The following is a 12,736-nucleotide window of genomic DNA, read 5'->3' as shown; positions in this document are numbered from 1 at the left end:
CCCTTCCAGAAATACCCATATCATGCAAAGAAAGGGGAGCATTTGAGATTTTGTTTCCCAACATGTCATCAATTTGGCTCAAATAAACGCATAAAAATTAAAAAAAAAAAAAAAAAAAGAGCCTTGGACGGATAGTTTAATTGGTTAGAGTGTCGTTGTGGGTTCGATCCAGGTCACGGGGCACATACAGGAGGTAAACAATGAGTGTGTGACTGAGTGAAGTGGTGGGTCTATGTTCCTCTCTTTTTCTCGCCTCCTCTCTCCCTAAAATCAATGATTAAAAATTTTTTTATTTTCCTTTTATAGGATTCTTTTTTCTTTTTTATTTTTTTAAAATTTATTCATTTTAGAGAGGAGGGGGGGAGATAGATAGAGAGAGAGAGAGAGAGAGAGAGAGAAGGGGGAGGAGCAGGAAGCATCAACTCCCATATGTGCCTTGACCAGGCAAGCCAGGGTTTTAAACCGGCAACCTCAGTGTTTCCAGGTTGACGCTTTATCCACTGCGACACCACAATGGTCAGGCAATGATTAAAAATTTTTAAAGAAGTTTTAAAAATAGAAAGAAATATAGAGTACACATTTTAAATCTATCTCCAAAGTATAATTGAAGGTATTTTTTTATTATTTAATATTCCTTAAACAATCAAAAGACCTGGGTGGGACCCGAGTTAGGGGGGGGAAATGATTTTAAAATATGATCACTGCCTGACCAGGCAGTGGCACAGTGGATAGAGCGTCGGACTGGGATGAGGAAAGACCCAAGTTCAAGACCTCGAGGTCGCCAGCTTGAGCGCGGGCTCATCTGGTTTGAGCAAAACTTCACCAGCTTGGATCCAAGGTTGCTGGCTTGAGCAAGGGTTACTCAGTCTGCTGAAGGCCCGAGGTCAAGGCACTTATGAGAAGGCAATCAATGAATAACTAAGGTGTCGCAACGCGCAACGAAAAACTAATAATTGATGCTTCTCATCTCTCTTCATTCCTGTCTGTCTGTTCCTGTCTATCCCTCTCTCTGACTCTCTCTCTGTCTCTGTAAAATAAATAAATAAATAAATAAAATAAAAATATGATCGCAGTAAAGGATTGTGTTAAATTCCTTAATGCTTTTTTTTTTGTGACTGAATTTTATAATCTTATTATTCTCACTGTTTGCCACAGGCAGAAACTCACCTCTTTTTTAAAAAAAAATTTATTGATTGATTTTTAGAGAGAGTGAAAGGGAAGGAAACAGAAGAAACATTCATCTGTTTCTGCACTTGCCCCAAGGGGATCGAACTGTCAACCTTTGCATATTGGGTGGAGGCTCTAACCAACCGACTATCCAGCCAGGGCAAAATTCACTTGTTATATCTTTTAGCAAGCAGTCTCTGAACACGGAGGCCTTTCTGTTTGAGACTATTTGAGATGCATAATCTTATTTCATCCTCATTAAACCCATTTTATTATTATTATTTTTATAAAACCATTTTTGCTTGGCCTGTGGTTGCACAGTGGATAGAGCATTGACCTGGAATTCTGAAGTTGCTGGTTCCAAACCCTGGACTTGCAGGGCTAAGACACATATGACAAGCAAGCAATGAGCAACTAAAGTGAAGCAACTATGAGTTCGATACTTCTCACTCCCCCACCTCTGTAAAATCAATAAATAAAATCTTTAAAAATAAATTAATTAACTTAAAAAAATTTTAAACCATTTTTTATTCCTGTTTCACAGATGGAAAAACAAGTTCAGCTCTCTCATTAGCACCTCGCTGAATGTATGAATTCTTTCCAGATAAATGATATAGGTCTCGCCTGACCTGTGGTGGCACAGTGGATAAAGCATGGATCTGGAAAGCTGAGGTTGCCGGTTCAAAACCCTGGGCTTGCCAGGTCAAGGCACATATGCGATTTGATGCTTCCTGCTCCTCCCCCTTGTGTCTTCTCTCTCTCTCTTTTTCTCTCTCTCTCCTGTCTCAAATGAATAAATAAAATCTTTTTTTAAAAAAAGTCATTAATTTCATAGCTTAAAAAAATACAAAAACAAAAAAAATAAGTCTCAGTGGAACTCAGACCTAACTCTTTCACAAAGCCTTTCCTCTGCTTTATCCTGCAGGGAACATTCTTTATAAAACGGGCATTTCCTCATCCAAATGAGGTCCTGCCTATTAGTGTTTATAGCACAGTTCAAAATGTATCATTATAGATTTAATTGTATATCTATTTATCGCTTGTTTTTTGTTTTTGTTTTTTTTCGCATTGTGGGCTCAGTGAGGGCAGATACCCTCACCATTGTGTCCCTAGCATTTGGTTACAGTTATGGAACACAGAAGTCACAATAAATAATAATGAATCAATCAATCAATGGTGAATGATTTTGGAGGCCCGAATATAAAATAAAGTATTACAAGGCAATTACTGTTGGTGGAAATGTAATTAGTACAGCCACTATGGGAAACATATGGCAGCTCCTCAAAAAATTAAACAGAAGCCCTGGCTGGATAACTAGGTTGGTTAGAGCATCATCCTGAGGCGCAGAGGTTGCCAGTTCAATCCCTGGTCAGAACACATACAGGAACAGATCAGGGTTCTTCTCTCTCTCCCTTCCTTTCTCACTATAGTCAATGAATAAAAAATTTTTAAAAATAGCCTGACCGGCCCTGGCCGGTTTGCTCAGTGGTAGAGCGTCGGCCTGGCGTGCAGAAGTCCCGGGTTCGATTCCCAGCCAGGGCACACAGGAAAAGCGCCCATCTGCTTCTCCACCCTTCTCCCTTTCCTTCCTCTCTGTCTCTCTCTTCCCCTCCCGCAGCCAAGGCTCCATTGGAGCAAAGATGGCCCGGGCGCTGGGGATGGCTCCTTGGCCTCTGCCCCAGGCGCTAGAGTGGCTCTGGTTGCAACAGAGCGACGCCCTGGAGGGGCAGAGCATCGCCCCCTGGTGGGCGTGCCGGGTGGATCCCTGTCGGGCGCATGCGGGAGTCTGTCTGACTGTCTCTCCCCATTTCCAGCTTCAGAAAAATACAAAAAAAAAAACCCAAAACAAAACAAAACAAAAAATAGCCTGACCGGTGGTGGCACAGTGGATAGAACGTGGACCTGGGATGCTGAGGTCCTAGGTTTGAAACCCCAAGGTTGTTGGCTTGAGTGCAGACTCATTGGCTTGAGCATGGGGGTGGCCAGCTTGAGTGTGGGATAATTGACATGATCCCATGGTCGCTGGCTTGAGCCCAAGGTCACTGGCTTGAGCAAGAGATCACTGGCTTTACTAAAGTCCCCCTTAGCACCATGAAGGCACAGATGAGAAGCAATCAATGAACAACTAAAGCGCAACAACTACAAGTTGATGCTTCTCATCTCTCTCCCTTCCTGTGTTTCTTTCTCTCTCTCAAAAAAAAAATAATTAATTAATTAAAAATAAAATAAAATAAATAACAATTACCTTATGGCCCAGCAATTCTACTTCCGACTCTATAGACCCCCCCAAAAAATTGAAAGCAGAGACATAAAGAGATACTTCTACACCTGTGTATATAGCAGCATTATTCACAATAGCCAGAAGGTGGAAACAACACAAAAGTCCATGGACAAGCCCTGGCCTGGTTGCTAAATTGGTTGAAATACCCTCTTACACACAAGGTCGCAGGTGCGATTCCTGGTCAGGGCACATACGAGAATCAACCAATGAATGCATAAATAAGCGGAACAACAAATTAATGATTCTTTCTTTCTCTCTCTCTCTCTCTCTCTCTCTCTCCCCCTTTTTCTCTCTAAAGTTGATAAATAAAAAATAAAAATTTAAAAAATCTTTATATATAAGAGTCCATCGACAGGTGAATAAACAAAATGTGGTTTACATATACAATGGAATATTATTCAGTTTTAAAAATTAAAGAAATTCTGACAAATGCTACAACATGCACGAACTTGAGGATATTATTCTAATTGAAATAAGCCAGACACAGAAGGCAAATAGTGCATGATTTCTCTTATATGAGACATGTAGAGTGGTCAAACTCTTAGAGACAGAAAGTAAAATGGTGGTCACCAGAGCCTGGGTAGAGGGCATTCATAGGAATGAAGTTTCAGTTATGCAAGAGGAAAAGAGTTCTGGAGATTGACCACAATTTGCATGTACTTAATACCACTGAACTGTACAATTAAAGAGCATTAAGATGGTAAAAATTAGGCCCTGGCCAGTTGGCTCAGTGGTAGAGCGTTGGCCTGGCATGCAGGAGTCCCGGGTTCGATTCCTGGCCAGGGCACATAGGAGAAGCGCCCATTTGCTTCTCCACCCCCGCCCCCCTCTCCTTCCTCTCTGTCTCTCTCTTCCCCTCCCGCAGCCAAGGCTCCATTGGAGCAAAGTTTGCCCGGTTGCTGAGGATGGCTCTGTGGCCTCTGCCTCAGGCGCTAGAATGGCTCTGGATGCAACAGAGCGACACCCCAGAGGGGCAGAGCATCACCCCCTGGTGGGCATGCCGGGTAGATTCCAGTTGGGCACATGCGGGAGTCTGTCTGACTGCCTCCCTGTTTCCAGCTTCGGAAAAATGGGAAAAAAAAAAAAAAAAAAAGAAAGATGGTAAAAATTTGTTATGTGTATTTTACCACAATTGGGAAAAAAAGGCAATTACAAACTGACGGTTGCCCGACTGTTTAAAGATGATCAAATTGTACACTTACAGCCCTGGCAAGGTAGCTCAGTTGGTTAGAGCGTCATTCCCATGTGCCAAGGTTATGCGTTCAATCCCTGGTCAGGGTGCACACAGGAATCAACCAATGAACCCATAGATGAGTGGAACAAGTCAGTGTTTTTCTCTCTCTCTCTGTCTCAAATCAATGAGGAAAAAATTTTTTTTTAATTTAAAGCAATGAATAAAATTTTCAGAAAACAGTACACTTTACAATGGCTGAATTTTATGATATGTAATGCGTACCTAAACGAAGCTCTTTTTAAGAAGACAATTAGGTATTTGTCTACCCCTATAATTGAAAGGGCCATAATCACGTGTGTGGTTTTTCCGATGTGGGGCTCCCAGCATCTCAAACATAAAAAGACGAAAGTAGCCTGACCAGGCAGTGGCGCAGTGGATAGAGCGTCGGACTGGGATGCCAAGGACCCTGGTTCGAGATGCCGAGGTCACCAGATTGAGCGCGGGCTCATCTGGTTTGAGCAAAAGCTCACCAGCTTGGACCCAAGGTCGCTGGCTCGAATAAGAGCAAGGGGTTACTCGGTCTGCTGAAGGCCCACGGTCAAGGCACATATGAGAAAGCAATCAATGAACAACTAAGGTGTTGCAATGAAAAACTGATGATTGATGCTTCTCATCTCTCTTCGTTCCTGTCTGTCTCTATCTATCCCTCTCTCTGACTCTGTCTCTGTAAAAAAAAAAAAGAAAAAAAGACGAAAGTAGCCTGACCTATGGTGGCACAGTGGATAAGACATCCACCTGGAATGCTGCCGTCACCAGTTTGAAACCCTAGGCTTGCCTAGTCAGGACACATATGAGAAGCAACTATTACTCACCCCCTCTTCTCTCTCTTCTCTCTTTCTCTCTCTAAAAAAAAAAAAAAAGACAGAAGTGGCCAGGATGTCATCCTTTAGTCATGATTTGCCCCTGCAAAAGGATTGTCCCTTTGGGTCTCTGAGTATTCATGCCAGGAAATAGCCAAGGGGCCCGACGTGTTAACCATTGATGCTTTAATTCCGGAAATGGAAGGTTTGGATTCGGGAATTATAAAGCGTCGGCTTTTTCTCCACATGGACCAACATCTTGGAGGCGATGGACTTTCATCGATTTGATATCTGCCTGCCTCCAGGGGAAGGCTTTATGTCTGGAAGGATCTCTTCAAAGTCTAGAGATTTAGAAGTTGAGCTAAAATTGCTTCAGAAATCATGCTTGTAATTCACTGGGAGTGCTTTATTATGGGGCCAAATGTCCACTTTTCTGAGTGTCCTGGCCCAGAGCCCTTCTGTTGTGATGATTTATGGCTGCAAATTCTGGCTAATTGCAACAATCGCCACTTAACTGACGATATCCAACACGCCTCCCCCATTTTGATATCTCTTTGCTTGTAGCCATTTTAATCAATCCCAAATTGGTATCGAACAATTTCTAGCTCCAATTCATCTTCCAAGTTGCTGCTTGATATATAGAAGCCCACAACTGTGTACTCAAAAAAAAAAAAAGTATAAATATTCCAGCAAGTTCCTTCAGGCAGGAATAAATTGCCAGGAAACAAGAATTTTTCACGCAGGTTCTTCGATTGAAGACTGAGTGGAGTAGGAATGGAAAGTTGATGGAACTGACTTTTTTGTCCCTAAGTCACTTGATCAGCCCACTCTAGTGCATGCACATGGGTCTTTAGGTCAATCTGGGCACTCACACACCGTAGAGAATGTTGATTCTCTAAGTTTACAGCAGAGGGTCTCAATGGGGGGCCGGGATTTTGCCCCTTCCCACACCAGGGAACATTTGGCACTGTCTGGAGCGGATTTTTGATTGTCACAATTCAAGAGTGCTAATGGTATCTAGTCGGTAGAGGCCAGGCATCATGCTAACAGCCAGAATGCCTGGTACAGCCCTCCACAACAAAGAATCATCTAACCCAAAATGGCAATAGTGCTGGAGTTCAGAAACCAGGTCTGTAGGTAATACGATTTCAAGGCCATATTAGCATCTACCTAGTATTTTTTTAAATAGTAAAATACTTTCTAATAAAACTTTAAGTACTAAATCACAATCAAGTGCTCTTATCTTCTCCACAGGAGCCTTGTTACCTCCCCCTCCTGAATCAAACCCCTGCAATCCTGGCCTTTTCTTCAAAGGTCGCACAAGCTTAGATCCACTCCCCAGGTTGAGTGAGTAATTTATCTGCTTCCTCTGCAGATTAGAGATGATAACATTTCAGTGAATTTTCTTCCAATCTTTCTTCCATGAAGATCATAACTTTTATGCAATTGAGATTAATTCGAAAATATATGTTGGAATTATTTAGTTTCCTGAACAGGATTTCATAAGCCCTGTGCATTGCATTAAAACAAACACATTGTAAATGCGTCTTATAATGTTTCACTCTGTGAATGAACCTTTAAATTACTCACCCAGTCCCTGTTACATATTTGAATTGTATAGTAATATTTTCAATGAACACCCCATTCATAGCTCTGTCAACATACTGGATTTCTTTCCTTAAGGCCTCACACACCCTGAGCCTTTCTGAAATGACTGTTGCTGTTCCCCAAATTCACAGCCCTTCAAAAGCGTTTTTTCGAATACTGTCTCGTTCCCTTTGTGGGCTCTTGTAAATGGAACCTCAGTAATGAGAGGGATCAAGCTGAATCGCTAACCTCATAAAGTGGTTATCAGGATGCTCGCATATTTCATAACTGGGCGGGAGAAATGTATAGACTTTCAAAAGCAAGTCAAAGGTTCAATTGATTGAACGTTTTTTTTTTTCCTGGTAACGCTTCCATTTCATCCCCTTTTGTAAGCAGTTCTGGTTCACTTAGACATTTCTGTGGTGGCTTCCACAGCCCTTCCTAAAAGTTTTCTCTTGCTTTTTAACCTTTTTTTTTCTTTTTTGGTCATCTACCAGATACAGATCCTGCCTCCCTCTCTCATAAAAGAAAGTGCCTATTCTGAATTTTGTCTTTAAAAAAAAATATATCCCTAAGGAGGCACTTCTGTAAATTTGCCAGAGAGTTCTTAATTATAACAAACCTTGAAGAGCTAAAAGCCCAGCACATGGCGAAGAGTACTGTCATATATACCCATCCATCTTTGCGATATAAATTATAATTGAAAATAAACTTGTCAGAGAACGCTGCCCAACACACAAAACGTGAGACAGTTAGAGCGAGGCAATTAAGCATGTTAATTGGCACTGAGAGAAAAGCAAAGGATGGTCATTGTTAAGATAACTGGTCTATAAACACCTAAGTGGATTTTGGGAAGGGGAAGAAAGGATCATCTTTTGACCATGAAAGGGAATACAACATGTTCTCGTCTTTGCTTTAACGTGCAGAGAAATTTTAACTCCTTTGCTCAGCTCAGACTCCCAAGTAAACAAATGACTTGGCCCTAGTCTGGTGGGCTTACACCGAGAAAGAGAGGGGGCCCTGGAACGGGGGAGAAAGAGGGAAAGTCAAGGGGGCAGACAAGACAGAGAAGAAGGCAGCAAAGGCTGAGGACACAAAATAAGGGGGAGGTTAGTGTAGGGGGGTAAAGACATGAAAAGAGAAGGAGTAAGACTCCTAGGAAATAGGACAAGAATTAAGCACAAGGGATAACGAAAAAATTTTCAATCATCTTTCACCCTCTAGATCAGTGGTCCCCAACCCCCGGGCTGCGGACCGGTACCGGTCCGTGGGCCATTTGGTACCAGTCCGCAGAGAAAGAATAAATAACTTACATTATTTCTGTTTTATTTATATTTAAGTCTGAATGATGTTTTATTTTTTAAAAATGACCAGATTCCGCCCTGGCCGGTTGGCTCAGCGGTAGAGCGTCGGCCTAGCGTGCGGAGGACCCAGGTTCGATTCCCGGCCAGGGCACACAGGAGAAGCGCCCATTTGCTTCTCCACCCCTCCCCCTCTCCTTCCTCTCTGTCTCTCTCTTCCCCTCCCGCAGCCAAGGCTCCATTGGAGCAAAGATGGCCCCGGCGCTGGGGATGGCTCTGTGGCCTCTGCCTCAGGCGCTAGAGTGGCTCTGGTCGCAACATGGCGACGCCCAGGATGGGCAGAGCATCGCCCCCTGGTGGGCAGAGCGGCGCCCCTGGTGGGCGTGCCGGGTGGATCCCGGTCGGGCACATGCGGGAGTCTGTCTGACTGTCTCTCCCTGTTTCCAGCTTTAGAAAAATGAAAATAAATAAATAAATAAATAAATGACCAGATTCCCTCTGTTACATCCATCTAAGACTCACTCTTGACGCTTGTCTAGGTCACGTGATACATTTATCCGTCCCACCCTAAAGGCCGGTCCGTGAAAATATTTTCTGATATTAAACCAGTCCATAGCCCAAAAAAGTTTGGGGGACCACCGCTCTAGATGATCTGAGAGTTCATTTCTTTTTTTGATTGTTTCCTATTGATTTTAGGGGGGGGGACATCGATTTGTTGTTCCACTTATTTATGCATTCATTCGTTGATTCTTGTATGTGCCCTGATTGGGAATTGACCCGCAACCTCTGCATAGTAGGATGATGCTCTAATCAACTGAGCTACCCAGCCAGGGCAGATAGGGTTCATCTTAATAGGACTGCTAAGACAACAATAGTAAGACAGCTTCTCTCTTTTTGTAAAGAACATTGTTGTTTGTCTAGTGCAATGAAAAACTGTTAAGAGGGTTTTGAGCAGAGAAATAACATAATACTCTCTGGGTTTTAGAAGAACTCTGAATGCTGTGATAGATTGTGGCAGGGAGAGGGTCGGGGGGGTGGTGGGAAGGATGGGGAAGGTGCAGTAGTGATGGTCCAGGAGAGAGAAGATGGAGGCTTGGACCAACACAGAAGTGGTGGAGGCAGGAGAGGGGCTTGGATTGGTGAGTATATTGTGAATGTGTGAGCGACAGGACTTGCAAACAGATTGTATGTGGGTGTGAGAAAGGGAGGTCAGGATGAGTCCCAGATTTTTTGACCCGAGCACTTGAAAGGTTGCAAGTGCCTTGTACAGAGGCAGGGAAGGCTCTCAGAGAAGTCAATGTGGTGGTGGTGGTGGGGGGTGCATCATTATTCATCTGGGACTTGTTATGTTTGAGACGCCAGTTCAATATTCAAGTGAAAAAGTCAAATCAGGGATTGGATAGACTAGTCTGGAGTTCAGAAGTGAGACCCAGGAGTCTGGTGACTTCGCTGTATGATGGTATTTGAAGCCTCGGGACTGGTTGGGATCATCTAGGTAGAAAAGAGAGATAAGGAAGAATCAAACGCAAAGATGAGGACTGCGAACTTCAAGTTATTATTTTTTTTCTTTAACAGAATTTTATTTATTTATTTTATTTTTGTATTTTTCTGAAGCTGGAAACGGGGAGAGACAGTCAGACAGACTCCCGCATGCGCCCGACCGGGATCCACCCGGCACGCCCACCAGGGGCGACGCTCTGCCCACGGTGGGGGGGGGGGGGATGCTCTGCCCCTCCGGGGCGTCGCTCTGTAGCCACTCTAGCGCCTGGAGCAGAGACCAAGGAGCCATCCCCAGCGCCCGGGCCATCCTTGCTCCAATGGAGCCTTGCTGCGGGAGGGAAAGAGAGAGACAGAGAGGAAGGAGAGGGGGAGGGGTGGAGAAGCAGATGGGCGCTTCTCCTGTGTGCCCTGGCCGGGAATTGAACCCGGGACTTCTGCATGCCAGGCCGACGCTCTACCACTGAGCCAACTGGCCAGGGCATTCGAACTTCAAGTTTTAAGGACAGAGGCTGAGAAACTGACAAAGGTGAGGGAGGAGGAGCGGCCAATCAGAAGAGCCCAAAGAGAGCCACCCAGGAACCAAGACCGGAAAGTGATTCATAGGGAAGAACCCTCCGTCTGAAAAAGACAAGCACTGGGATCTGACCACTGGGTTGGGCAACGCAGAGATGGCTAGTCACCAAGAGGCTTCAGTGGAGCTGTGGGGCAAATGCTGATTGAAGAGGGTTGGAAAGAACGTTAGGAGATGGTGAGTGGGGTCAACTCTTTTGAAGATGTTTCTTGATGATTGGGGGAGAAAGGGTGGAGTGGGCTGGGAAGGAGAGCTTCGGTGGGGAATATGAGTTTGCGGGAGATAGTATAGCAGATGCAGGATGATGCTAGAAAGGATCCAGGGAAGGGGCATTGCTGATAATGGAGGAGAGAAAAGGGAGAATCACAGAGCAATGGTCTTCAGAGGTGGGAAGGGAGGGGGTGCCGATAACACACAGTTCACCCATAGCAGCAGGAAAGGAGGATATTTGGGTACATGTCCAAACAAATAAGCTAGTTTACCTTGATTGCATCTATTATGTCACTGAAATTAAAAGAAGGATAAAGCAGGGGAGAGGGTGTTGAATGTTGGAGAAGAAGGGAGGGGTGTAATAGCCTTACAGGAGGAAGAGAGATTGGATGGAGGAGGAAAATGCTCTGTGGTGGGGCGGCTGGGCCACCAGGGCACACAGGTGCACAGGTGACCCACTCGTGCAAAGGGGAGCCAGTTGACGTGGTTGTGTGTTTTTGCCAGCCTCCTTCAGCTGTTCCCCTGCAGGTAAGAAATGGGCTAAGAGTTGGCTTTAACTCGGAGTGCGGTTTAGCCAGGCAAGGCGACAGAGAAAGAGCCAGGGTGTTGAGGGTGAACTTGAAGGCATGTGATGGAGCAGAGGACCCCCATCTGATCAGAGGGGGCAGGACAGGAAGGGAGTAAGAAAAGTGAAACAATGATACAGTCAGTAAATGTAAAGGTTATGGGAAGGTCAAGGAACTGGCAGACTTGGATCCCAAAGGGACAGAGCAGAAAATTTGTGTGTAGGCAATGGTCGGAGGGAGAGCTTGAAGTCGATGGAGGTGACATCATCATTGGAAACAAGGACAGTCTGAGCATGGGAAGTTTGTGCTCAGACGGTGTGGACAAGGTCCCTGATGGATAGGTGCTCAAGGGACTGAACAGCCAGGGAATCAAAAGGACCACCTTCAAAGATATGAAAACTGTCAAGAGTCATTATAGGTGAGCTAGAGACTGAGTCAGGTCACAAAATCTTTAGGAACTGAGGGACAAGATCTCAGAGATCTGCAGAGGATGCAATGAGGAGGGCGTGTGGATAGGAAAACCTGAATTCTGGGTCTCCCAAAGGCTGAACAGTTTGCAGACAGAAAAAGCAAGGAGGCCCTGGCCAGTTAGCTCAGTGGTATAGCGTCAGCCCAGCGTGTAGAAGTCCCAGGTTCAATTCCCGGTCAGGGCACACAGGAGAAGTGACCATCTGCTTCTCTACCCCTCCCTCTATCTTCTCCTCCCACAGCCATAGCTTGAATAGTTTGAGCAAGTTGGCCCTGGATGCTGAGGATGGCTCCATTGCCTTGCCTCAGGCACTAAAATAGATCAGTTGCCAAGCAACAGAGCACTGTCCCACATGAGCAGAGCATCACCCCATAGAGGGCTTGCTGGGTGGGTCCCAGTAGGGGCGCATGTAGGAGTCTGTCTCTTTGCCTCCCTGCCTCCCACTTAATTTAAAATAAAGAATAAGCAAGGAATTCACCTGGCCCTGCTCCAGGCAGGTGGACTGGGGTGTCAGAAGGAAACAGATAACCTTTGAGAGGGCTTGGGGGGTCGGGAGCCATGTCCCCAGGGGATAACAAGGGTCAGAGCAAAAAGAGGCATGAACTTTCAGAGAAAAGGGTGAGCATGAAGGAGATTTTGCCACAAGGGATCAGAAGACACTGGGGATATGATGGGGGCTTGGCTCAGACTGGTCTCCTTTGGGACTGGTCTTTCTTTTGTAATTTGTACTAATTTATTCAAGGCTACTTTTTCTCTTTCCTGTCTCTCTCCCTCTCTTTTCCCTTTTTTTTTTTTTTGGCCCCGAGGTCTCACTGGTTACAGGAGAATAATCCATGTTGAAATGAATTGCTCAATTGTTGGGAAAACAGAATATCTGCCCTTTTTTATTGCAACATAGTGGCCAAGGCTTTGAACATGTAACTTGTGTACATGAGGCCCTTCATGAACTCAAGGGCTCATAATCTTAGTTTGTGACTCATAACGAGAGTCCGTGGACTACTGAGCCATCTGACACTCTAAGCCAAGCTTGGTGGGTTTTCTGGGGAGAAG

This window comes from Saccopteryx bilineata, chromosome 6 (genome assembly GCF_036850765.1).
Source record: "Saccopteryx bilineata isolate mSacBil1 chromosome 6, mSacBil1_pri_phased_curated, whole genome shotgun sequence".
NCBI lineage: Eukaryota > Metazoa > Chordata > Mammalia > Chiroptera > Emballonuridae > Saccopteryx > Saccopteryx bilineata.
This window is presented reverse-complemented; position numbering follows the sequence as displayed.